Source organism: Lathamus discolor, chromosome 3 (genome assembly GCF_037157495.1).
Source record: "Lathamus discolor isolate bLatDis1 chromosome 3, bLatDis1.hap1, whole genome shotgun sequence".
NCBI lineage: Eukaryota > Metazoa > Chordata > Aves > Psittaciformes > Psittacidae > Lathamus > Lathamus discolor.
This window is the reverse complement of record NC_088886.1, coordinates 32317797-32344530: the sequence shown is the minus strand read 5'-3', so window position 1 is coordinate 32344530 and position 26734 is coordinate 32317797. Positions and strand designations below refer to the sequence as shown.

At 45.3% G+C, this 26734-nt stretch overlaps 1 long non-coding RNA gene across 1 annotated transcript; it reads right to left on the bottom strand.

Moving 5' to 3' along the window:
- Window positions 1-1180: 1180 nt before the first annotated feature.
- LOC136010911 (uncharacterized) lies at window positions 1181-17490 on the bottom strand. Its single transcript, XR_010611060.1, has 3 exons — window positions 17263-17490; window positions 3108-3367; window positions 1181-1561 (listed from the first exon to the last, which is right to left on the bottom strand). It is a non-coding gene; the product is annotated as an uncharacterized LOC136010911 (long non-coding RNA).
- Window positions 17491-26734: the final 9244 nt, after the last annotated feature.

Here is a 26734-nt window from a genome sequence, read left to right as displayed (position 1 = left end):
GTATCAGCTGCTTTCCTGTACATAGATATGCTATATCCACATCTACAAGACGTTAAGCATTGTTTTCTGGCATTTTAAATGTAAAAGGAATGAAGTACCTGATGGTGCCAAAGCACACCCTGCACTATGGTATTAGGCAACTTACTCCAGTGATTAAATCCCTTAAAGTCAATAGAGGTTTTGCAGTTGTTTGGTTTGTTTTTTCTCCCACCCTGCTGGGCTAGGATTTCATCCTGGATCTCCAGCTTTGTTTTTCACTGCACATCGCTGATGTTCTTAACACTCAATTAAAGCACACCCTGGATTTATTTTATACAATCCCCAGCTGTGAAAGGGTGATTGTAGGTCCTAATCAGAAGGAGCTGACTCTAGCACAAGTCCAGCCAGAAGGATGACTTTGCTGGGGCCTCCCATATTTCCCTTTTTTTAGTCAATTACCTACATTTCATTCAACATCCATTTCTTTCAGTTTTATTCTTGAGGACTTTTGATAACGTATCAAACTTCCCTCAGCAGGTTGTAATCTTCACCCCCTGCAATGCCCACCACAACAACAGTAACTGTGAATTACTACAGTAGATTAAGCAGCACATTTCCAGAAAACATTTTCCAATACAAGACCAAATTTTATGAGCTGTGCGAGTACCCTGTGTAACATCTCTAGCAGGCACATAAAACACTTCGGGGTATATACAGAAAGAAACATTTGACTGGGCAGACCTGGCATTAGAAATAGCTCTCAATCTTTCACAGTACTAGATGTGTACCATAATGTGAGACCAAAAGACACACACAGACACACACACACACACAAAAAGAGAGAGGGACAGGAAAAAAACCTCAAAGCACTTGATGGAAGAATGAATTGAGAATTATTTCCTCAGCTGAGCCAATATCCTACAACACGGCTTTCTGTGAGTCAGCCTTTTCGTGCCACCGAACTTAAAATAGCAAAAGTGTGATAACAGTACGCTTGTTGGAAATAGAAAATTTTAAGGGATAAAAAAAAAGACCAACTTTGGACTGGGAGAGTGGTGAAGACCATGCTGGTGATCTGCTGGGAAGTGATTACTGTAATAATATATCAAATAATGCTAAAATATGTGACATTTATCTGAGATCATAAAACAGTGGTTTCATCCCAACCCCACCATCTCCTTTAATTTTGCTTACGCTGAGCGGGCAGGGAGGAACCTCAGGCAAATTCCACACTGATTTCACATAGTTCGGGACAGCGCTTAATACATACACATAAAGAAGGAAGGAGAATGTTTCTAGAGGCAGAGTGAAGCCAGGGAGGGGCTAGCTATTATGCAGACTTGTTGGCCACATCCCAGCCTTCAGTGGTTCTTCAAGGGCTGTGCCTGCCAGAAACAAGTTTAAAGCCTGGATGAAATGTGTCTCCCACCAAAGCCATCAGCTTCCTTATTTGCTTACATGATGTGCAGCACACACAGGTAGGGGAGTTCCCACTGAGAGCAAAGATCATGCGCCCGCTGGTAATTCTGCACCATCAGCTCGAAGCAATTGGCATGCAGAAGGGGTGGAGCTCCACCGTGGCCTGTATAAAAATGAAGATCATTATTAAAATGGACCCAAAAATTAAAAAGGCACCCCACGCACCCCAGCTTTTGGCAGAGCTGGGGTTGTCTCTTCCATTACTGGCTTAATGAAGTCTCCTCTGCAAACACCCTGTCCACCTCAGATTTCATCCGCTTGCTCACAGTCCCTGCATTGCCCTATATTCAGGTTCAAAATCTAACATTTGCCAACTTAATTGGACTTGGGGCATCTTGCAAAGAAGTGGCCCCATGGCATTTGTCTTTTAGTTTTCATTTCTTCTCATCAGACACAGGTCCCGTTTTGCAAGGTGCTGCACAGATGTGTAACATAAGCAAACAAAGCCAAGGCGGGGATGCAGCCTGGCTTCACGCAGCAGGTTATTTTTAAAGCTAAGAGCAAAACGTCCATCTCCTGAGCCTTGTTGAGGGAGGCTCGCTCCCGCCAGGCTGTGTCTTGGCATTCAAACCCAGGATTTCTGTGCAAGCGCCTTCCTCCCCTCCACTGCTCAGGAATTTTTATTTTAAAAAGTCTACAAGGACATAAAAAACTTCATTTCCCACATCCTGTCATTAAGCAGCTGTACTCTGAACAATGAATGATGACAAACTAAAGCTACAGTTTTAACTGAAGCAGGATTACACTTGGCATCGCTATTTGTTTTGTGGCTTACTGGACAGCAAGACAAATGTGTACTTCTGCTACCCTTTTCCATTGCCAGCTCTGTCCCCTATTAATACATAATGGCATGACTGGAGGGAGCACCGTAGTCAAAGCAGCTGTAGGATGAGACCTGAAAAATCAAATGACATCTGGGCTAGCAAGGGTTGGGGGTCTGTGGTCTTGGACGGGACCCTTGGTTCTTCTTTGCTGGCACTGACTTTGGGACTATCTGATGTTTTGGCAGGAATAAAAAGATTCACACAAGGCTTCTGGTCCATGGTGCTTTCGTATACATACAAGGAGATAGCTGTCCTGACCTGGGGGGAAATCGGCGCATCCGAGGATTATAACCAAAATCCTGCTCCACTGCACTCTACTGAGTAAGGAGAAAACATAACCAGCCTGTGCCTGATTATTGCACAGGACTTGCAGAGGTTTAAGTAATATCACACTTTGTTTGTGCATCCTCATAAGCCTTCCTGGTAATGATGATACATTGCTGTTAACAGCAATGCCATTTAGAAACTGGAGGTACAAAAATATCCGCCAAGGATGCTTCCAGCTTTACACAAATTGATGTGAATGCATAATAACATTACTCTGCACCAGCGTGGTACTTGTAAACCAAGAGGCTCAAATTGCTGCACTCATCAGGGAAGACAGCTCTCATCTAGGTAGGAGGCTGCTGAGGGACAGCAGTACGTGTGCAGTGAGTGTGATCCTCATAAAGGGGCTCAACCCATTCTACAGAGTGGGTCACAACACAGACAGGATCTTGCTCACATTTCCTCCTCCCCAAGCACAGCCCCAGGCTTGCGTGATGGCACCCAGAACCCCTCGCTGGTATACCAGCTCACAGCTGGGGGGGTGTGCTCTGCACGTACAAAGTGACATTTAGCGGTTTCTGCTTGGAAACGTTCTCAGTTCCTTCTGGGCCATCCTTCTGTACAAACATAAGCCCCATTCAACCCGAGCTGCATCCGCAGGCAATCAGGAGTCAATGGGATCATTCATGTTCCAAAAACTGCGTGCACGCTCAAGTTGTTCCTTTGGCAGTGGCCTGGGCTGGCTCTGCTGTGTGCTTCCAGCCCCAATCACTTCAGCATTTGCACGTATTCCACCTCCCGTGAGGTCCACAGGACTTCTGTAAACATAAATAATGATAGTATTATGGCCCTGTTTCAAGTCCGAGTTTGCAAATGGTGCTTCTATTTACTACTGAGCATCTATTTATTCATCAAATGCATTAGAAAATCCATTAAAGAGGAAATTAGGGACATAATGACCTACACCATCATTTGAACACGGTGTTTCAGACACAGGCATTGAATATAGTTCAGCACTTGCATTTCATCTCGTCCGATGACTCATTCGAAGTGGGAAGCGCCACGATGAGACAGTCTTATTCACCCTCCACACCAGTAATTGGTTGTCAGAAAATGAGGCAGTGGGGCTAAGCGCAGCTGCCTTGCAGGCAGAAGAGGCAGCGGGGGCTGCACTGCAGGCAGGGTCAGGGCTCCTTACAGCCATTGCTGGGAACCAGCAGCCCCTGCGAAGGAAGGGATGGCGTGCTTGGCTGTGGCATGTCTGTGTGCATGCATGTAGATAATACGTGTATTTAGAAAGAAGAGCAAACTGCAGCAGATCTGCCTCATAGCTCTGTCGGTGCTGCAGGCACAGCAGGGACAGTGAATTACCTCCATCTCTACAGGGAGTCACAATTTATGGACAAAAGGATGACAGTAAGTGGAACTTTACTGTAGCCAGACCTGAGGTTTAAGCAGCAGCTTACCCTCAATCTTCAAGAGCAGCTATGGGTTGGCACGTCCCCAGCTCCTTCTGCCATCACAAGAACTACAGCAAGGGCAGGTTTTCTGATAGGACTTTCCATCCCAAATCTCTTTCAATGAGCTGGCAGCAACCAGGCTTCCCAATCTTAAAATTTGCAGTGAGCTCCATAAATTGTTTGAGTGCCAGAGCTGTTATATATAAAGATCTGTAAGTGAACTGTGTCTTTGTGCTGCTGCATTTCATTAAACTAGCTGAACAATTCAGTAGTTAGTTTATACCTCCAGGCACTTGGGTCATCTCTGATTTTAACTCATCTCAGAGTTCATGTTTGCAACGAATAGCTTTTCTCCCTGACAGGACAAGAAGATAAAGTAAACCGTAAAATCTTCCCCAGTGAAATGGCTCCCACCAGCAGGGAGCAGGGATGGGTCTTCTCTTGTATCGCACTCCTCCCTTTGCCCGCATCCACATCCAGGGAGTGCTGCACCACCCCCAAGTCTTCACCTTTAGTTTGGATTGACAGCAGAGGCCAGGCCACAGTTTAGCTCCACCAACACTCCTACATCCTTCATTCCCCTTCCAGAAGTATGACACAGCAAAGGTATTTTCTTTCTTGGCTACACAACAGTGGCATTTGTTTCCTCCACACCCCAGCAAGGAAGATTTTGCAGCCTTTAAATGAACTGAAAAGATCTCTACCAGGAGCTCAGTGCTTGTCACACATCAAATCCCCATCGCTTTCAACAGGGTCTGTGACAGTTTTGCAAGGGAATAACATATAGCTGCAAATGATTTAAAGCTTTCTAATAAATGCTCTGTCCCCGTCCCACCCCCCTCCTTCATTGCACAGAAACACACACAAACTGCATTATTCTAATTCCCTGCTAAGCTTTCTAACTCCTTCTTACATCATACAATATAATCAGCCATTTGGCCCTGAGTCAGTATTTCCATGAAGCAGAGTCAGTGTAAAAAGCTTTCAAGGCACTCAAATTGTTTTTGCTTCTGTAATGCTTTAAAAATGCTATATCTTGGGACTGAAGAATATTCAGTGACAACACAGCATTTCTGGATGCCTTTCAGTTCTTGCATCAGAAATGCTGGCATTGAGAATGAAATTGTTCCCATATTTGAGCTTGGTACCAAAACATCAAGTTTTTGTTTGTGAAATTTATAAAAACAAATGAATATAGACTTGAATACATTAATCAGAGAGAAATGGAAACAACTCAATAGGATTGTCTAGCAACCCCTGTACTTTATATAAACAATAATAGGTTGCTATTTACCAATGGCCACATTCCGGGCCAGACGAAAGCAATTTAAATGGTTCGCATGCGTATTCAGAACTCAAAGCAGTATTAGCACATGCCTGTATACTGACCAGCACCAGCTTTGTGTGCAGACACCACAGCTGTTGTTGTCTATAGTATGTCCAGGTACCCTATACCTAGACTACTCATAGAATGGGATAGGTTGGAAGGGACCAACTCAAAGCTGCCACAGGCAGGGAGACCTTCCATAAACCAGGTTGCTCAAAGCCCCATCCAGCCAGGCCTGGAACACTTCTAGCTTTCACCGTTCCAGGGAGGCAGATGAGTACCCTGCATGGCAGGGAGTGCAAGCAGGTGCCCGAGTACCCATACTGAGCCCAATGGGATGTGAACAGGCAAGCATGAAAACGTCGGAGCCCATAGATGAAAGAATTCCTTTCGGGTATCTTTGAGGATCCCTTTAGGGATCCCCTTTAAGCTAGTCTGCAACAGTGTACTCTAGCTTCTCAGCAGAGATGTCCCAGCATCCCCTCCTTACCCATAATGACACTTACGTGCCATCAAACACAGCATGGGGATGGGAGTGACACTTTGTCCATGTTGTTTGACTGCTAATAAATGCATTTGTCATCCCTGCTTCTTACATGTTATTCCTCACCACTGCCCAGGTTTATTTTGCTTTCTGAGGGGAGGAAATGCTGTCAGACTGTCAGCAAGGAAAGTAGCACACAGGCTTTTTGGGAGGTTATTGTCCATTCTTTGCCATCCTCTTTCTGTTTGTAGAAGCCATTGTGAAGCAAGAGTGCAATTTTTGCATTGGTTCCAAAGATTAAACGACATCAGTTGTAGCCACTGACAGGTTTAAATGTCATCTGAGAAAAGGAGCAGCAAGAAAGACTGTGTTTTGAATTTTAATGGGCGCAGGAGCTGATAAGATATTGCTGTTTTGGGGCATGCTTAGGGAAGGACCGGAAGATCTCTCTGCTCTGAAGTGATGCACGTAGTCAGTGGAAACAGTGTTTTCCAGAAAAATTGTGGAAAAATGGTAGAAATCTATAGAGACAAGGCCTGCTGTCCTGTGGAAAATAGTTTTGGTTGTTTTGTGGGGTTTTTTCCCCAAAAAATTATTCCCTTTTCCATCGTGGTGAGAGCTCCCAAGCCCCACCTCATCCCCACTGAGGCATCATGACAGGAACATCTTAATTCCCGTTTGAGAGAGCGTCACGGGGTGACACAGGATGTACAGCCCAGCCAACAAAACACTCCAGCAAGAAACTCCCCTTGGGGGAATTTCCCAATCAGAATGCTAAGCTTTGAATTGAAAGGTTTTGCCCCAAACCTTCAAGTTTTGACTTTTCAATAACAACTGTACATTCTTTGGGTATTTTTTATGTAAGTCCAGTAGAAAGGACTGCTGATCATTTCCCTTTTCTTCCTGAGGTATGGGTGAGCCCCACGTCAGCTCTAAAAACCAAATAATAACCCCCCAGTTGATGTCTAATGAAACCTGTAAGCTTTTTTGCTTGCTATTAGTAAACAATAACTTTTATCTGCCTGTCACCATCTCAGTGCTAAGGAAGAAGCTGAAGAGTTTTCTAAAACCTTCTTCAACCACCAGTGAAAACTAGCCACAGTGAAAATTAGAGATAACACTACGGTATCTAGAAATCAGAAAATAGCTTCTCTCCAGCTGTCTTATCAAGTAGCAGCACAGAGCTGTGAAGTGTACTTATTGTGCAGCAACTGAAGAAAAAAAATGGGGAAAACACTGGAAGCACAAGGCGTATTTTAGGCACCCAGCAATGTGTGCAGTTTGTATCTGAGAAATGGAAAAGAAAAAAAGAAAAATCCCTCAGATATATCAGAATCTCTCCAGATTATCAGAATCTAAAATTGGAAGAGTTGTATTTTTTCACTATTTTAAGGAAATGCCTAACAAAGTCCACAGAAGAGCACTCGGCCATTTCCAGGGGAAGAGCAGGGACTGGCTGTGGTCCCTCTACCCAAGTGTCAATTGAGTGCAGCACAGCAGTGTTTTCTCTGATAATTTCCACATGAACATCCACATCAGAGCTAATCTGAGTAGAGGCCAAGCTTCCATCCTACACCACTGACTTTGCACACACGAGTAAGCCATGATGTGTGTCTGTCCCCCAGCTCTCCTTGCCTAGAGCACTTGCGTGTAATGGTTTCCAGCTGCAATGGCCCTTGTCCAGCCAGCAGAGATTTTCTCAACCCCAGCTTGGCTGCTGGCCGCTGCCTCCCTGGACTTCAGCATTGCCTTCAATATTCACAGCCCTCTTACTCTCTTTCTTGCACTTCCCCAGAGTTACTAGGGCTTCTTTCAAACTTAGCTCTGTTCTTATAAGACCCTTTCCTTCACCTGTGCATGCCAGCACTGTACCCCAAACTTTGTACCCCAATCACTAGATAATGACTGAGACTGCAGATATGCTCAGATATGAAAGTATATGCCTGCCCTGGGTTTGGCATCAGCTTTTCAGCCTGTGTCCCATCCCATGTGTTTTGTTGCTTTTCATGGCTGCAACCTCATCGCTGTGGCCACCTCCAACCAAAACCTGCTAAAAAAAAAAAAAACAACAGAAAGCAAGCTAACCCATGGGGAACCTGTCCCCTCTGGGGGACAGGACGGTGACCACCTTAGGTGACTGTGGTGCACAGTGGGGGCTGCAGCATCCCTTCTGAACCAGGACCCCCTCTACCTGGCAGGTCTGCGGGTGCTCAAGCAACCACCTATGAGGACTGGTAGCACCCCCAGCACACTCTTGAGGCAGCTCACACCAGGCAAAAAGGACTGGCTATGGATGCCTCGGATGTTCCTTCCTGAGCAGGAGAGGGAACCCACTCCCAGTACAGACAGCCAGGCAGCAGAGCACAGACTGCTTGAGCAGAGGACACGCTCATCATTTGAGAGCTGCCATCCACAGCAGATGTATGCTGTGGTATTGTAACATTTCCATAAAGAAGTACAGTCTCTGAATGTAAACCTCAACTTGGTTTTGCAATGAATTTGGGGGGAAATTTCCAGAGCTGCAATGACCCTGTGTAGTTCCAGTGCAGTACACTGTCAGCCCAGCAGAGCCAGTTGACTACCATAGGAGCACTGCTGAGGGTCAGCTGTACTGTGCCCTTTCAGTTCTTGTCCAAGGACAAAACCAGCCCCTGCCAGACACCAGCCAGCTCACCGGGAGAAGAGGGAGCTGGGACTGAGCCTGATGGTGAAAAGAAGCAACACTTATGCTTCCCCCATGTTTAATCCCGAAACAGAAGGATTTAGAATTGAAATTTCCAACTCTACAGCTCTGGCTAGCAGATGTGAACCCTTCTAATAAAATAACAACAGGTGGGGTTTTGGTTTGGAGTTTGGTTTGTTTTTAAACCAGGCTTGCTTTTTTGTCTTTAGTTATTTTTTCTGGTCATTTCACCCCTGAGCTACTGAAAACAGCCTTGGGAAGGATAAATACTGGAGCATAAGGATAAATCCTAATTCAGCGCTAACTGTGCACACATTATGCGAGAAGACAAAAAAACAAAAACCCAAGGAATCTCGCGATTTGTAAAAGCTGTTTCCAAGTCCTGGCAGTCAAGATAAAAGGTTCAAGCATGAGATATAACAGCAATCTGAGCCCAGGTCTACCCAGCATTTAGGAGGGAGGCTGAACTAAAGCGGTGAAGGAATGCCAACCTGCATCACCAGCAGCACAGAGGGAGGCAATGGCTCTAACCCTGCCATCCTTTCTCCTCCAGTTAGGTCAAACACAGATAGCTTTCAGCAGGGGTTTAAAGCAAGGTTCAGTCTGAATGCACAGCAAGATGCCACAAGAGTTACCTTGGACCAGAGGGAGGTTTAGCACAAGGGTGGAAGGCGTAGCCAAGGACCGTGGCAAGGCCTTTTTGGAAAACACTGGTGAGAGCAAAGCTGTATTTGCTTTGCTGGGGTTAGTTTGGAGCTACAGTAGGATAAATGAGACTAAGATCTAGTTTAGTTGTTAAAGCAAATGTATCTGACATTGACTTCAATAGACTAATTCCAGATTTATACTACACTGAACCCAGAGCCAATGAACATGCAGTGCAATGATAATTATACAGAGAGCAATATAGAAAAACAAATCACTGTATTAAGAGAAACAAATAGATCCTGGAGCAGTGCCATGTTTTTAAACTAGGCCACAGTAACTTGGGTTGGTCAGTGCCTATTAGATCATTCTCATGTGCAGGCATTTGGTTTCTGTATCTTAATTGTGTTGAGAAGCTCAGGCAGAAGAAAGAAAAAGCAATTAATCTTTCTCTTAATAGAACGGTGCATTTAAATAATAATAATGATAAAAAAATGCCAGACCAAATAAAAGCCACAGCAAAATCAAGGGAAAGGCAGATTCGAGCCAACACAACTTTCTCAGGCTTTCAGGGAGCATTTTCTGCTGCACTGCAGACCTTCCTCCTCTAATGCCTCCCTCCTCCAGTTCCCCTTGTCCACACAAAGCGAGAAGTTAAAGGTAAACATCTGTTACTGCTTGCTAACCTCTCTTTTTTTTTCCTTAGGAGGCTCTTACTGCCGACAAGGGCACTGCACATATTTCACTCCGAAAGATCAAGTGAGGATAAAGGGAGTGGTTTCCTGCTCCTAAAAGCAGCCCGTGCCAGAACAGTAATGCTGTTTAAGCACGGCTCTCCGTCATCGCCAGCATGAATGAAAAGCTAAGGCAGCCCTGGGACACAGTGAGCAAGATCTCTTATAAATCAGGACAGCAAGCTGATCTCTGGCTCTGACATCACCAAGCCACCATTTTTGGCCTGTTTGTCATCGGTTGCTCCTGTGGGCATCGTCTCTGTGAGCCATGGTGCAGAGAACGGGTAGGGGCAGAAGGGATTCTCCTGAGAAATCACTCGCCCTGCACACATTAGAGCAGCAACTCCCCAGCCTGGTTGCATCCTGTCTGCTCACTGTGGCCCGTCACCTCGGGCTCTGGTGCAGTCCCCCAGAGCTGCTCCCCAGGTCCTACACTTGCCTGGTCATGCAGTGTCAAGTGACATTTTATTTAGCCTGTTTCAGAGGAGCAGAAAAAAAAAGGCACAATCTTATGCTCTCCAAGGCCCCTCAAGTCATATACCCTTTCCACCCATAGTTTTCATCTCCAGCAGTGAAGCACAGCAAGTACCCCAGGTCCCTGCGGCCTCTCTTTGCTTGTGCAGACCCCGTGCCTCCAGCTGACCCGGCACACCCCTCACCCTCTGAAACGCTGGGAGAGATGAGATCATCCAGAGCAGCTTGTAAGACAAACATCCTGACAGCTCTCTAACATTTTCCACAGGTTTCTCATGCTCCATTAGCTCCTGCTAGATAGTATCGCAAAGCGGCCACTGTAATTAATGGCTTGTGTACTTTTGCACACACGGGTTCTTATAATCCCTCTGCTCCTTTCCAAAGAGAGTCAAGATCACTGGCCCAGGGCAGCAAATATGCTTAGTAAATACACAGTCTTGGCAATCACTTATAACCTGGTTTTCTGACTATCTTTCTCTGCTCCTCCCACCTGTATGTATTTCTTAAAGAAAAAAAAACAACAAACCTAACAAACAAAACCCAAACAAAACCCATGGCCATCTCCCTTGTGAGGTCTGAGGCATAAATAGAAGGGCATAAAATGAAGATGTAACTCAACTAAGATCCTTCATCTCCATCATTTGCCCACAAAGCTTGGGCATCAAGGAAAGCAGACCCAAATTTTCTTGCCTGGACCTAAGCTTAGCTAGAGCAATAACAACAGAGAAGTGATGGAAGTGAGAGAAGAAGGGCTTCCCTACACATACTGGGCTGAAAAGAGAAAAATGCAGAATGTGAGTCTTTCCTGGCAGGAGAAGCTCCTTGCTGCGAGGTCTGATGGAAGGGAAAGTCTGTGGAGAGGAGCAGTGGAAACCCTTTCACACCAGTGACTGGCACAGAGAAGAGGGCCCTTGCCACAGCTTGGGCAAAGCAGCTTCTCCTCCAACTTTGACCTCTGGAATGTTCAAGTCAAAGCTCTGCCTCATTTGGAGTCACAGGGAGTTTCCCTGCCAACCCCAACAGATCCACAGTTCCATGTGCAGTCACAGAAGGGTTCAGGCTGGGAAGGGATGCCCAAGCACCCTCCAGTCCAGCCACATCAGAGCCAGGCCATTCACATCCCTGCTTCTGCCAAAGGATACACAGGAGCTGCACTTCAGACAAGGCTTCCCGAAACATCCCACTGTAGTGCTTTACTCAGGCAAGGCAGCCTGAGGGCCTGAGCCTATTCTCAATGGGCAAGGTCTGGCTGGCTTCCACGGGGACCAGGAGGAAGGGTTGTTCTGGTCAGACCTGGTACACAAACTATTAATGTCAGCCTTAACAGCATGCCCATCATCGTGGCCAGCACTATCAAGAGATCTTCAGCTCCATCCTGGCCTCTAGGCATGCCATGCTTAAAGGCAGATGCAGAGCCACCTGTTTGCTCCACCTGCATCCAAAACAAGCAGTGCCACATCCCAAAGGACACAATCTCTGTTCTGGAATACGGCACGCTGCGGCCACCTCCTTTTCATAAGCAGGACTGTAATTTCAACACTTCCAGAGACCCCCTACACACCTTCTTGCAGAGGAGATCACCAATGGTGGTACCACCAGACACTTCCCCTCCCATAAGCCAGGACCAGCACCTTTTCCTTGCCCCAGAGCAGCACCAGACCATGGCCCCAGCATCTGCATGTGCTTATGACCCTGGTGGTAATAAAATCGTGACTGTGGTGGGGATGTTAATGGGCACATACATAGTACCAATGGAGTCATCATTACTGGTGCCTCGGTTCAGGCAGGCATCACCGATATTTACGGTGGAGTACAGTGCTGGTTTTTAGCAGTATTTGGGTTTAGGAGCCATTACATTATTGTGAAATATGCACACTGTTGGTGGATGCTTAAAGCTCTGCTACACAGTGGCATAAACTTAGTATTAATTTCGGCTCCATAGAGGAAATTGAAAATGGTGCCCTTGAAATCATTACACTGACTGAAATTCAGCAATAGGGGAATAGGGACAGCCTGGAGGGAAATAATAGAAAATTTATTGCAGGCAGCTGAAAGACCTTGTGGGACTTGCTCAGCCAAGGCATAGAGGAGGATGTTGGGGCAGCACGGTGGGATGGGGGGGGGAGGTTCTAGAATCAGAGCCCGAACACCACTGCTGCCCCTTCCTTAGCCCCAAGCTGGTAGAAACTTCACAAGCCCCTGGGGATGACTTTTTGCCTGTGAAGTATCATTTGCTCTAACTTTAGCCCTATTTATGTAACTTTATGGGGCTAAGGTACAACATTCCCGGAGGGACTAAGCTGAGGAAAAAGCCTGTTCCTACACCCCTAGAGTGGTATTCATGTCTGCCAGGGTCATTCTGCCCCTACGTACTGTGCACAGGCAGTACTTGAAAGGATGCTACCCAAGCCTTACAGACTGTATCCTGAGAAGTGGTACATATGATGAATTCAACCATTTTATCCAGTCAGCCACTACCCTGCATCTGCCAAACCACCATTGCTTACAGTGCCCAACACAGGCAGGGTTGTGTATCGCCCTCTGCAAACCCAAAGGGAAATATGGCACATCCCAACTACTGCATCACAAGCTTCTACTGGTAAGAGACACAGATGGCAAAAATGAGTGGGCCTGCTTTTATAACTGTATATATAAAAATAAAAAAGCCCACTTCAGCTGACGTCCCAAAATATTGTCCCTGCTGACTTTGCATTTCCTGACCATTCTGGATAGAACTGTGCAGAACCTGAGTGACCAACACTGGTCTGTAGGTGCGAGGGATTTAAAGTCTATTTCAGTAAGCATCAGAAATAAGTGAACTTCATTGAACTGAGATAAATCCTTGGATCTCATCCACATGGAAAGGAAATACTCAGAATTCATCTGAGAGTTGACTCAGACCTGCCCTTTCAACCTCATATCCTGACATTACAACTTACCTGTATAAAATAATAAAAAAAAACAAACAAAAAAAACCCAAACAAAGAAAAAATAAACCAAAAAAACAACAAACTCTCTACTGGGGCTTCAGCAAGCAGCAGAACTGAGCCCAGAGCAAGAGGAAAAACAAAAAAAAAGCCAAAACCAAAGAAACCCAAAAAAACAAACCCTTGAACAGCACCACGGGAACAGCTGCTGGTGTGTTCTCTCCTTTTTCTCTGGCTTAGGAGAGCAAAACTCTGCAGCTGGAGCAGAAGCGAGTACCCATCTCAACGTGGGCCCCACTAGGACAACAGGTCACAGGCATTAGCTGGGTGATGACAGAGGAAGCAGCTGTTCCTGCTACCCCAAAGCCCGTGAGGAGCTGCAGGAATGGCTCCGCAGCAGCAGCAGCATCCCCAGTCGCCCCAGCTCATCCCCACAGCTGTGGGGGTGCAGCCCATGGAGTGATGCCAGCCCTGGGGGTGCAAGCCCCCACCAGGTTTTGGAGGAAAACAGTAAGCAGTCAGTGGATTTTCTTGCTCTTTACAAGGCTTTGCAGGAGCAGAGGTCTGGCTTGGTATGGCTCAGATTAGTTCTCATATGTATAAAACTGTGCTTGGCAACACAGCTGCCCTTTATTTAATGCAGATTGTGTGTGCTCCCCACTCCCAGTCTGAGCATAGCAAGCATTACCTCACCAACTGGATACAATTTCTCAGCTCCCTGACTTCAATAAAAATTCTAACACCTGCAAACTTTTTAAACAAATGATGTCCATTAGAGTAGAACACCCCCCCCCACACACGTCAGCAGCCATGCGTCTCGAAACCAAATCCTCTAGAAGACATCTGGTCCATGCTGGTGTCATTATTACAAGGCTCCCCCGTGGCGGCAGTGGCAGAGAGCCCACGGACCTGCTCCACAATAGCCACTGTGTAGCCCGGGCTCCCTCTGCCACACTGAGCTGCCGGGGAAGCTGACTGATTTGCTTTCAGGAGAGCCTTAAGACAAATAATACTTTAAAAATCTCCTCTGTTTGTAAACATAAATAAAACAGTGGAAAGCAAAGGGTGAATCCTGCAAGTGCCAGTACTGAAGGGGTGTTAGTACCTGAAGCCTTCATACCATGGAGGCTTTTATCACAGATACAGGCACTGGGATACTAGGAAAAGTGTCCAGGCTGCAGAGGCTGTGGAGCAGGGAAGGAGAGGTCTTCAGCTTACATTCCTGCGTACAATCCTCTGCAAAACTGCTTTCCCTTCCCAACCCAGCAATAAAACAAATGTATACTCTTAAGCTCTTGAGTAGCTGCTAACTAGGAGTTGAGCGCTGGGTGTGTTGAGAGCAGCATGTTTTCACCAGACCTGAAGCCCAGGATTGCCTAATTCAGGTATGTGCAAATAGATTTGCTAGAGTGGGTTCCAAGAAAAGGCTCGCTCATCTAAAACTCCCCGTGTTTTCTTTTCCAACAGACCTTTAAAGCACAATTCCCTTCCCAACAATAGCATGAAAGAATGACAAAAGATGCCACAAACCCCCACCTCTCCAAAGATCTGCAGCAGAAGGGCCCATGTGCAAAACTCATGAGCAACCTTTGTTCTGGTGGCATTTCCAGCCCAGTCACTAGGTCAGAGAGAGCACACACAAGTTTAATTAAACATCCAGGCTGTCTAGTGTTGCTTTATTATCACCTGAACCTTCCCGCTGCTTCTCTAGCAAGACCTGAGGCACATAATGCTGACAGTGAATTAACAAGTTTATCTTGGTTGATTGACCCAGATTTGGGAGCCATAGGAGAAAGAACAAGGGCTTAAAGTTCAGCAGAGCTCAGTGTCAAGCACCACTCCTAAATGACATCCCAGAGCTCAGCAGCAGTTTGACTTTCCTTACTCAACGTCCTGTCACCAGCAGCCTGTGCAAACCATGCAAATGCTGCAATTAGTATCAGAGATAAACCAGATCCATTAGTAGATGGAAAGGGAACTCAATCTGTTTTACAAATGGAAATGAAGTAGCAGCCTCAATTATAGGATTTTTAAAAACATGCAATTTAGCAAAATGTTGATTTCCTTTTCGTTTACTTCGTTCTTTGTCTTTTAGATACTTCAGCTCAAGTAGCAGGCAGTATATTAACCGACCAGATTTTGGCAATGTATTTAATAATCAAGCTCAAATAAGTGCTCTTAGGAAATAATTTTATTTACAGTTCAGCTGGGGAAGAATATTAAAGCTTGAGTATTTGGGTAAAATTATTATTCTACAGTAATATATTTTGAAGGCATTTGGGCTGTAGATGTCTAGTACTAGTGAGTCAGAGCACAGTATTTGACCCTTCAGAAAATTCATCATCTGTTTAGGACATAGGGCAGGATTTGCCCTCCAGCTTCACTCAGCCAGGGTGGGCAGCCACTGCGAGCAACAGTTCTAGTACCTCCGTAACCCACCCTGTCCACTAAGTCCCAGCAGGAAGGTTCCTGGCAGGCAACAGAGTCACTCCTAAGCTACCAGACTCCCTCCTCCATACAGTTGCTTTACATATGGATATATTTTACTATTCTGCAGCAGGACTGGAGTTTGGAAACACTGCATAAAGATATTTTAGCATGCACATGCCTGTATAATAATTATTTTTTTTAATTGGTCCAGCCCACGTTACTGTTTAAATAATTGAAGGTGCTGAGCATTAAACATATTTTGCCATGCTTTCTCCATGGCACCTTTCCCACTCCAAAATGTTTGGAACCTGAACACAGACTAAGCATTAAGTAATTAAATTTCTCCAAACAAAGGTTAATTAGTGTGTTTATTTTGGATTATGTGTGTATTGAATTATTAAACACTATATGGTACCATAAAAAAAAAAAAAAAAAGAAAAAAAAAGGCAGGATGAAGGGAGGAAACATTCCTGAGCCCAAGGAACAGTTTCTCTGGCTGCCATGCAGCTACATTAACCATTTATTCACAACTTCAGCACTGCGCTTCTCCACCAACCATCATCATCTGGGGGGCCTGAAGGCTAAAAGCACAAGCCTTCCCCAGTCCACAAAGAAGGTCCAGCAGCCCTGAACTGTGACTATACGAGATTCACATAATTTTAGGATGAATAGCATAGATGCAGGGAACCCATATTTGGCTGAGGATAACATTATGCTGAACGCCTTATCCAACACACACGCATGCTCCTCTTGTGGGCCTGTTTGCTGTGCCAGACACAGCAGCTGCCAAGGACAGGAGGTCCCTCACCCGGCCCTTTGGACAGGAGTGTGCTTGTCTTGCTCCATGCCCCCACCACACCCTTCCTTTTTGCTCCCAAGGTGGAAAGTTTGCAACGTGCAGCCTGTTCCAAATACTTCAATTATACAATTATCTGTAGACCAAGATAATAACTGGAGTCCAAGAGCAAGACCACGCTAAAAGAAACAAGCTGGTAAAGATTCAGCCAGGTTCTAGTTCTCACCCTATAACGGCAGAATCAAACCACACAGGATATATGGATAAACCACTTGGAACACATAAGAGATAGGAAGATACAAGCTGCTACCAGTCACATTGCAATTACCTGACAGCACATAAATATACATACCTGCCCTGAAAGGAAGGCACAAGGGGCACTATTTTCAAAGAACAAGGGAATCTAAAAGGCTTTCTTCCTTTCTCAAGTTTATTGCATGGAGCAGTATTTCATATATGCTTGGCCTACAGCAATGGAAACAGCATCAGATTTATCTACTTTAAGCATTTCCAGCATGCTATCATGGTGGGTTTAAGATACATTTTATCTGAAGACTCTTGTGACAGCTGACATGAGAACCTTTCTTCATCACCAGAATAAGCCTTTGTATTTTAGCTTTCAATTCATTTTCTATACCAACAGAAGTCCTAAGCTAGTTACAAAACACATCTCTTCTTTCAAAGCATCCTGCATTGCTACAGTGAACAATAACCAGCTTGACAGCCCAAATAGCAAAAGAAAAGTAAACTCACAGGCACTCCTCAAATGAGAGATTATTCCTGAGTTGCACTTATCCAGAACCCAGCCAATACCTATAAAAACTTCTCTCCTGCTGCCCCATGTCAGTAGAATACAAGCTTCAATGAAATATTGGAGATGCAGTTTCCAAGGATGCTGTCAGACAAACTTTTCTGGTAGTTGCAAGGGGGATGAAAAGGACAGTTGGTTGAGGGTGGGCATCAGAAGCAAAAATGGGTCAGTTCCTGGTTTATCACCTTGTGATTGTCTTGTTGTGATTGCAGCAGTATCTGCAGGAGCAATCAGAGCTGCACCTGACACCTGCAGAAGAGGCAGAAGTAGCTTCAGCTGTTTGTTCTCACCCTGATGTCCTGTTCCTATCCCTCTAGGTCAGGATTCCTCGTCAGTCCTGGATCCCTGCCTGGACTGTCAGTTATTTGCCACCAGACTTTTTTTTATTCATTAGGAAGGCAAACCTAATTAAAGTTACTTTATTGAGGGACCTTATACCAACAGTTGCTTTAAAGAAGCAAACTGTTAAAGCCAAAACTCCTTTTTATTTTTAAACTCAAATATTTTTGTCCTGCTGGAGGAAGAAAAAATACGTTATCTTTGAATGATGGATATCTCAGAAATCTGATTTTATTCTCCTTTTCTCCTTTCCTAATGGTTTTATGTTTCACATTCATATCCTTTGGGAAAATGCCTGGGAAACTTTTCTGATGATATGTTGAAGGTCATCTACAGTAAATGTGAGACAACGTGAACCCAGATCTCAGGCTTTGCAAATGTTCATTATGTAAATTACAGGAGCTGTGAAGATGGAAATGAGGCATACAGATGCTGTTATGCACGAAAAAGCAGAGGGGAAACTTCAGATTTCCTTTCACTACAGAGGCAGTTGGTGTCTACAGGCACTCTCCTCCCTGCAGTATTTCTAGCATGAAAAGGTCTCAAATTCTCTGTGGGTGTTATTTCAGAAATTACTAGCTCTGTGGTTCTCAGTGAAGACCAAGGACTGGGATAGATCCTTAAACTCATCACACATCTGGAGAGAACTGAGGGCCAGATGCAGCTGTAACCTGGATAGGAGGAAATGGGGAGGGTGTCTGTGCAGGGCAATTGTGAATGTATCTTTATTCCTAGGATTAGTATTTTTGATTGCCATTAGTCAAGACTAGTCCTGAGGAGGAATGTATCTGTGTTGTGAGTTGCAGTGCAGAGATGCACAAGTGGAGGAGACAAAGATTCAGCACTTGATTTCATGCATCCTTGGGCATATCACTTGGAGGCCACATTTTGAAAGATGTTAGAGATCAAAGGATGAAGAAAGTTAACAGCTTCGTTTTCAGATCTATTCCTGGGCATGTATTTCCTGAGCATTTCAATAGGAACTGAGTACCTTTGTGGGTTTTGTGTTGTTGGGGTTTTTTTTGGAGTTGTGTTTTTTTTTTTACTAAACGCCTTTGGGTAGCTGGTTTTATCATGAGAAGCCAACATATATTTAAATGGCAGACCTTAACTTGCACTTTGTTTCAGTTTCACACCTGAAAAGAAAGGAGTGTAAATCTCCATTTCTTTGTTTTCTCCCAGGCCTTGCTCAGGTTTGAAGCACAATTCTACTCTAAGCAATAAAAACTGTTAAGAGATACCTTAGGCCTTATTTCAAGAAGTGGTGAGTACTCAGCAGGTAATTGGAGCTACTGGTGTTCAGCAGCCTTTTGAAACTCTCCTGTGGTGTTCCAAGTTCAGTTCTTCAGTAATGAAGAAATCAAAAACTTGAGACTGCTTTTGGTATTTTTGGCTTAAAAACTCCTTAGGGAAGCTGGGACACAGACATATTGATGATTGGGTGGAAGGACAATGCTGAGTCAGGTGCTTTCCCATCAGCGGACTGGCGCTACCCAGGGCAGCTGGAATGGGAAAGAAGGACTGAGAAGGACTGACGGACTGAGCCTTCCCCCTCAGCCTCATTACAGATCTGCCCTGACCTGCAGGGAAGAAAAAAAAAGAAAGAAAAGAAAAAAAGAAGCAGGGTAACACTGAAGGGAAATTCCAACTCCCTGACCCTGGGACAACCTCATCCTTCATGTTAATAGAGCACCAAACAGAAGAAAAATTATTAAATTGCCTCAAAATGAAAAAAAGAAACAAAGAAGATTTGTTGAATCATCCAACAGTGTTCACGTCAAGATATTTTGTTAGCAACTGTTCTAAAAGAGTAAATGTAACATGTTCTGGTTTGGTTCTTCCTTTGGCAGTGAGATTGATTTGCATTCATACATGAAAATCTGGTTTACAACAAGGTTCTCCTGCCCCTTCCTTTCTTTCATTGCTTCCATCATGTCTCTTGGCTAGAAAATCTGCTCTTGTGAATCCCCTCCCACTAGACAAATCCCGGACAGACCATTCCCCACCATGCACATGTTTTCTTCAAGCAGTTTATTTTTTTCTGAAAGGCTGTTTTGAGAAACAGGAAGGTTTCATCCTCGGCCCCACTGAGCTCCTGCACGCACCACACTGGGTGAGCGGAGCCTCACTCCCCGAGGAGGAACTTGTCCTCCACGAGCCCCAGGTTTCGCAACGCACGTAGGAAACATCTTGCGCTGGCCTTGATTTATGCAGAAATGTTAGCTAATCTCTTTTATGTAATCACCAATAGCTGCTTCTAAAGGCTAAGTCCCCAAAATTGAAGGAATGAATTAAAAGAGACAGATGTGGTTTGGCTGACTCTTTGTTCCAACAACGGCCTCAGAAATAATCTAATTAGTTTGTGCTGATTTATGCAGGGTCAAATACGTTGCACACCCACCCAGACAGGAACATACAGGTTATTTGCTGTTCAGCCCAGTTTCACAGGCTGATCCCACTCACACCAAAGCCACTGGAATTGCTCCAGGTTTATTCTGCTGAAATGCGATCAAAGTCTGGTCAAAAGTCACACTAAAACTGGCTTTTCGCTTACCCTGGATCCCCTTGCTTGGCACCAGTGCAGGCTTTGGGAACTAAAGGCATGCCTTTCCCACTCAAGAGCTGGCTGCCTCTGTTCACCCAGAATGACTCAGGGAAGGCAAATCTCTGAAGTACCTTCTGCAGCATCTTCAGGTTCATACCCTGCACCCAGAGTGCTGGTCAACAGCCAGCCTGAGGCTCAGTGATCCACTTTGCTGATGTGGTTACCAGCTGACCAGTCCACAGGCATAACGGCACCTGAAGGAGTAATGTATCCCAGCATGCCCAGACATTTGCAATGCACAGACCCATCAATCAAACATGCATTCAGGGGTGGGCAGGGTGCGAACATGCCTGGTGAGAGACTCAAAATCCTGCTCCTGGGAGAGCAAGATACAGTGTCTGCTCAGCCATCCCACCTTCCCTGCTTAGAAATAGATGCCTCTTGTTTCAGGGACTGAGCCATTGCCTGGCTCATGCACACTGACAAAAGACCCTCCTCTTTTTTTCTCACGGAAAACTATTACTGAATAGGGATGCGTTTACATTCCCTTCCTCCACCAAAGGTTCCCCTGCCACGGCTGACTTCAGGGGTAGCTGCAGCAGCCTCACAGGCTTTAGAGAATATTTTCTCATTTTATGTAAACTGAGCATTGGGTTTGTAAAAAGGGAAAGATTTATGCTTGGCAAACATTTCCAAGGAGCCAATATTTCCCCTTTACTTACTCGTGGCTTGTGAATAAAATCCTCACACAGCTGGTACCTCCACTAATGATCCCATTACAATATGTATTGAGCTGATACTCTGTGATATCTCATTGAGGTATTCATCCATGTCGGAAAGGATTTGTCCATAAAAACATCTCCTCTCATACCGTCATAGGATGCTGCATTCATTCCTCCTTTCTCTGTCATCTGGTGCTGCCTAATCCCACTCACTGACATCAATCACAGGAGGAAAATAAGACAATTAACTGGCAATTAATTAAATTATAAACTGTAAGGAAGAGAAGAATATTTGTAAACCTTATTAGCCTTATTAACATGCACATTACAAGCTAGTTGCACAATCCTATGGCTATGGATATCTTTACACATCCATGACATCACAGAGACCTTAATCACGGGGTAACCATTATTCACCTCAAAGGGCTGCACGGCGGTTCGAGGAACCTGCCCGGCCAGCCTGGAGCTGTGACCATACAGCTGCTTTACACCTCCCTACCCACAGAAAGCGGAAGTAAAGGATCACTGGAGCACGTGCTATGCAGCAGCATGCCGCCAGCTGTGGGTCCTGCAGTGTCCATGCTGTGATCAGGCCAGGAAGGTGTGGGTGATTCTCTGCAGACAAATGTTTTCTGCACAAAACAGGCATCTCATGGTGTGCATAGCAGTGGGGACCTCTACCCAGCCCCTAGGCTCTGTGATCCAGGCTACGAGTGTATTGACCTGCAACAACTCAGAGACAGCCACTCAGTACAGGGGTCTCTCTGGGATGGACCAGGCACCTGATGGTCAGGAGTGGTGAGCCTTGGCTCATTCCCCTGTTCCCTTCTCAGCCGGGCAGGCTGCTGGCTTTTCTGTCACAAGGACACACATACACTGGGCCAGGGCTGAAGTCTGAAATGGCACTGGTGACAGTAACAGTGGATTATCATTATATAATAGGTATGCAATGTGGTTTTGGTTAAAGCGATTTCCTGTAGGACGAAGGGAAAGTGGGAAGAAAACAATGTCTCGGGTAAGGCACCCTCTGCAGAATTGCAGCAGCTGTTACAAGGCAATGGCACTGGCTCCGCCACTGAGGAACTGGGCTCAAAACTTAATGCACCTAGTAATGGTGCCTGACCTTTGTTTAAAAATCATAAGAGAGGAGGAAAAAACCCCAGCCCAACCCAAACAATCCATGAGTGAGAGCATGAAGCCATATCCAGCCCCAAATGAGGTACCAAGACCCAATGGCATTGCAATGGTCATGTTGCCACAATATCACTGCATGGTCCTCAGGTTCCCTATGAATAACCCTCACACAAAACCCTCAAGGTATGCTCTCTCTTATCATGTTATTTCTGTAATATTTTTGCCTTGGAAAGGTGACTGAATCAGTCCCGTTAATACACACCAATCCCCTGACTTTCTCCTAGTCTATTTGTTCCAGAAGAAGTACTTTATTGAAGTGGGAGAGTGACCTACTAAAGTAGGGAAATTAGAGTGTGGAAGATGGATTTAGCTGTAAATCAGGTTTGCCTCCAATGGCAGGTACAGCCTAACTAGACTCTGCCATCTTCCTTCTGTCAAACTCAGCTGCATCCCAAATCTCGGCTGTGTTAACTCTGGTTCCAGTCCAGTGTTATTTCTGTAACATGTGAACTGGGATGACATGCACCCAGCCCATTCATTTATTTGTGGAGTGTGGACTGCTGACCGATAGCCAAGTGCTAATAAAAGCAATGTTCTCCCTCCTGTGCCATTCTGTGCTAGCTACTGGAGACAGGCTGGACCTTCGGGCATACGGTGCTCACTGTGAGCAGAACTGGGGTCACCACCCAGCTGCAGCTTAAGGTTTTCATTCTTAATTCTGATGGAGCTGCATTGGCACATTGTTTTCTCCCCCAGTGCAGCTCTGTATTTAGCCAGGGATTCTGTCCTTGGCTTACTTCTTTCAGCAAAATTGGTAGCTAATGCTGCTCTGCTGTCAGTATGCCTGGCTCCCTTGTCAATGCACAGCTTGTTCTTGGGATGCATGAGGCAGTCAGATGTGACAGAAGCTGAGAGGTTTCTTTCACAGCTAGGAAGGGAGAGGAGGAAGCCAAGCATTTCCATACCCACCCTAGGAGCTCTGGTCCCCATGAAGGGCTGGAATTCAATACTGACTGGTGCTGGGAACACCCACATTCAGTTAACCTGACTGCAGCGCTCGCTGCAGGATAATTGGCTCTGAGGAGACATTACAGCAAGAAAAAAATAAATTAATTAGACAATATGGGACATCAGACATTTAAAACATAACCCAGGGTGAAGTTCCAAGAAGCTGTGACGACCAGGAGCCATGTCCAGATTCCCTAACCCCAGATCTCACACCTGGGGAAATTCTGATCTCTGTGGAGTCGCCTGGGCTGGTGCTGGGACCAGTGAGATCAGAATCTGGCCCAGATTCTGATCTCACTCGCCAAATCACTTGGCCTCCTGCTGCACCCCATGTTGTAACTATCCATGATGCTGACACATTCAACTTGCCACTCATTTGTGGGACTAATTACACATTCGCATTTGTCTGTGCTCACTCGGCTCCTAGCAACGGCAGTCACAGTCCTAATTAAAATAATAGACTGAGATTGGTAACATTACTGATTTAACAGGAAATTAGAAGAGTTACGTTTGCAGAGCTTAGGTAATTGACACCAACAGCGCTTTTCTTGTAATGTGCATTCTGTGATTGATTTTGTTCCCCAGTCAGACCTAAAAGCAGCTTGAGAGCACATCCCACCATCAGATTACAGTAGAGAGGAATTAAATGACTATTACACCACTGCCTGCTCTAGAGCTGGCAGCTGTGGGCTTGAGCACGGCTCTGAACTTCCAAACCAAACATTAGACCTAAAATTATAAGCCTAATGTAAAACAAAACATTTTCAGCACGATGTGTTCAGTTCCCCTTTTAAGAGCTACCTCGCAAGGTGCTCATCTGATAGCGCTCCTGCCCAAGAAAAGGGCTGCAGTTGGCAATTTGTGTGTCCTTGGTTGCCTCAAATACCAACTCCCTTAAAATAGGGCATGGCCTAAATATAAAGTAGCTTCCTGCAGGCAGATGGAAAGGCTCTGGGCACACCACTGACTGCAATACACAGGGAAATTCTGGTCATACCATGGTGGAGCTGAGAGCAGATGTTGATGGGCAATGTTCAAAGCTTTGCTGTGCTAAACCCATCCTGAAGTTTAATCCACATGAAGGAGTTCTGTGTGTGGTTAATATTGCAAGGCAGCCTTGGGTGGCACGGTTTAGTGGAAGGTGTCCCTGCCCATGGCAGGGGGGTTGGAACTAGATGATCTTAAGGTCCTTTCCAACCGTAACTATTCTGATTCTATGATTCTATGATTCTGTAAGAAGGGGAATCAGATTTCTGGAGATGGTCCTGCTCGTTCTCATGGTTGTGTAAGTCAAAATGGGTCCATACTAGCTTCAGAAAGGTGAATCAGACCTTTTCTGTTGAAGAAGATTCTGACTCTACAGTCTTTGTATTACCATGTTATTAATGAAATAAATTCCAGCATTTTCAACAAAACAGGCTCTCATGAGTATAATGGTGTAATTGGCTCAAAAATTAGGTCACCTGGTTCAGTGTCAGTAGTTGCAACTGGGGCTAGTATCTTCCTATCACCTCTCTTTGCAGAGGCTGGGGCCGCAAGGGCAGATGGGTTTCTATTCTGACCTCCTGAACATCCCATCTCCTTCAATTCCCCCCAGTTACAGTATTGTGTTGTTCAGTAAGTTTTTTATTGAGTTGTGCTGAGTAGTCAGTTCCTTTCAGAAAGACACGGCCCCATTGAAGACACCAAAATGAAGAACCCATCTCTGCCCTTGGTAGTTTCATGCGACTGACAGCCACTTCCAAAAATGTTCTGGGCAACTCACATCCTTCTCCACTACTTGAAGGCACTCTATGATCACTACTAAGCATCTACAAACAGATGTTCCTGAAGATCACAGTCCTAAAAAATGAGGAGAGGGAGACTAGACATTGCAGGGAACCTGAGGGGTGAGGACAGGGTGGGTACTTGTAGGGTTCTACACAAGGCCACTGCTGCAAGCAAATGTGATGCCTGATTTAGATACCCACATGCAACCTGCAACAAATTTTGGGTGGCTGAAAACCATTTCATGGTTCAGGCAGTGACTTTCTGTGTCACGTTGCATGCAACGCTGACTAATAGCTTTCATATACCAAGAAATATTATTTCTATCTGTACATCTACAGATTAAGATGCCATCTTTGGAAGCATACGTAACTGCTGCCTGCTTCTGAAGAAATGCATCACCTGTAAATAATTGTGAAAACTGTGAATGAAATGCCAAAATTGCATCAGGTTGCAAGAATATTAGTTGCTTAATAGTAATTGGCTCTTGTGGGCTCCTTTCTATTTGTGGACTCAGAAATATGCTGGGAAAAAGAAAGTACACGTGGTTTGGACTTTCTTGTCTGATATTAATCCCAGCACAACAGGGCTATAAAATGTTTTCATTAACATATATGTCTTCTACAGAGAGCTTCATGGAATAATACTGCCGAGAGAACTGCAATGTAGGAAATACCCATCCACAGTTTATAAATCCTATCCATCTTGGCATGTCTCAGGGAGTATTATCAGGGCCCTGGAGAACTAGTGCAAATGCTACTCTTGCAGCTTGCATGGATAATTGTTTATAAAAGCCTTCCTTCTGCTGTCCCTGTGAACAATTATATCCAGGAGGCATTTGTTGTGTCTGTCTCGTTTGGCTCCAGCAACTCCCAGAGGCATCGCACATGGGATGCACTGGTAAAGCCCCTACCTTCCTGCTGGGCACACACAAGAGGATTCGGCTATGCTGCACAGGTATTTCTCCCTGTGCTTTATCCTTTGAGAGCCAGCTTTCAGGTGAATGACAGTCTAGGCTTTAATCACCTTGTGTGTGTACTGAAATGAATACTGGGGCATTTGCTTCTGGAGTGTTTCTGTACCCCCCAATTTAAACCTCCCTGCTATTATCAGATATTTGATCCTATAAATATTGGCCAAACCCTCAGAATGGATGCCTGCTGTTCATAATGACAGCATCGGGCTAGCCTAAAAATTAAGTGAGTGCCATCATCTTCTCCCTGGGTCCCTCACCAAACTACACTGCTGCTTGTTATACCCCACCAACAGGGCAAACAGCTCTCAGTGCAGGTGATTCCCACCACCGTGAGGGCAGGCACCCTGCTTCAAATCCTGCCTCATGTGGAGTCAGTGGGGAAGCTTTGAGCCATTCAAATGGCCCAAGAAATTCACATCCTGCGGGTCTGGGCTCTGGTAGAAGCCTCAGTTCCAGACTGAGATCCACCCATGCCTGACACTACCACTGCTCACAGCTCCTGCCACCAGCCACAGCTTGCTGGGCAGGAAAATACACCACTGGTAGTGACCAAGCGTTACAGGCAGAGACGGTTTCTTGCTTAGTCCGTTGCTTTGATCCAAGCTGAGCAGAATGTGCCCCAAACCCAGCACACCCTTTCCATGCCTCTTCCCCAAATACAAAATGCAACTCATGTCAAGGAGCTTCCAACCTAGCTATGAGTTTATAGCATAGGAAGAGGCAGATGGGAAAATACAATGAGGCAGTGCTATGGAGCAGGGCGCAGGGCACCTCAGCAGCCTCACTGCTGCAATAAATTGTGAGCCTCATGGCAAAGCCAAGTTGGAAATGCATGAAAAAGCTTAAAATGACTTGTTGGAACACTGAAGAATAGGTAATACATTGTTTGATCCAGAATGAGAGCCAGTGTGGACACAGCACAA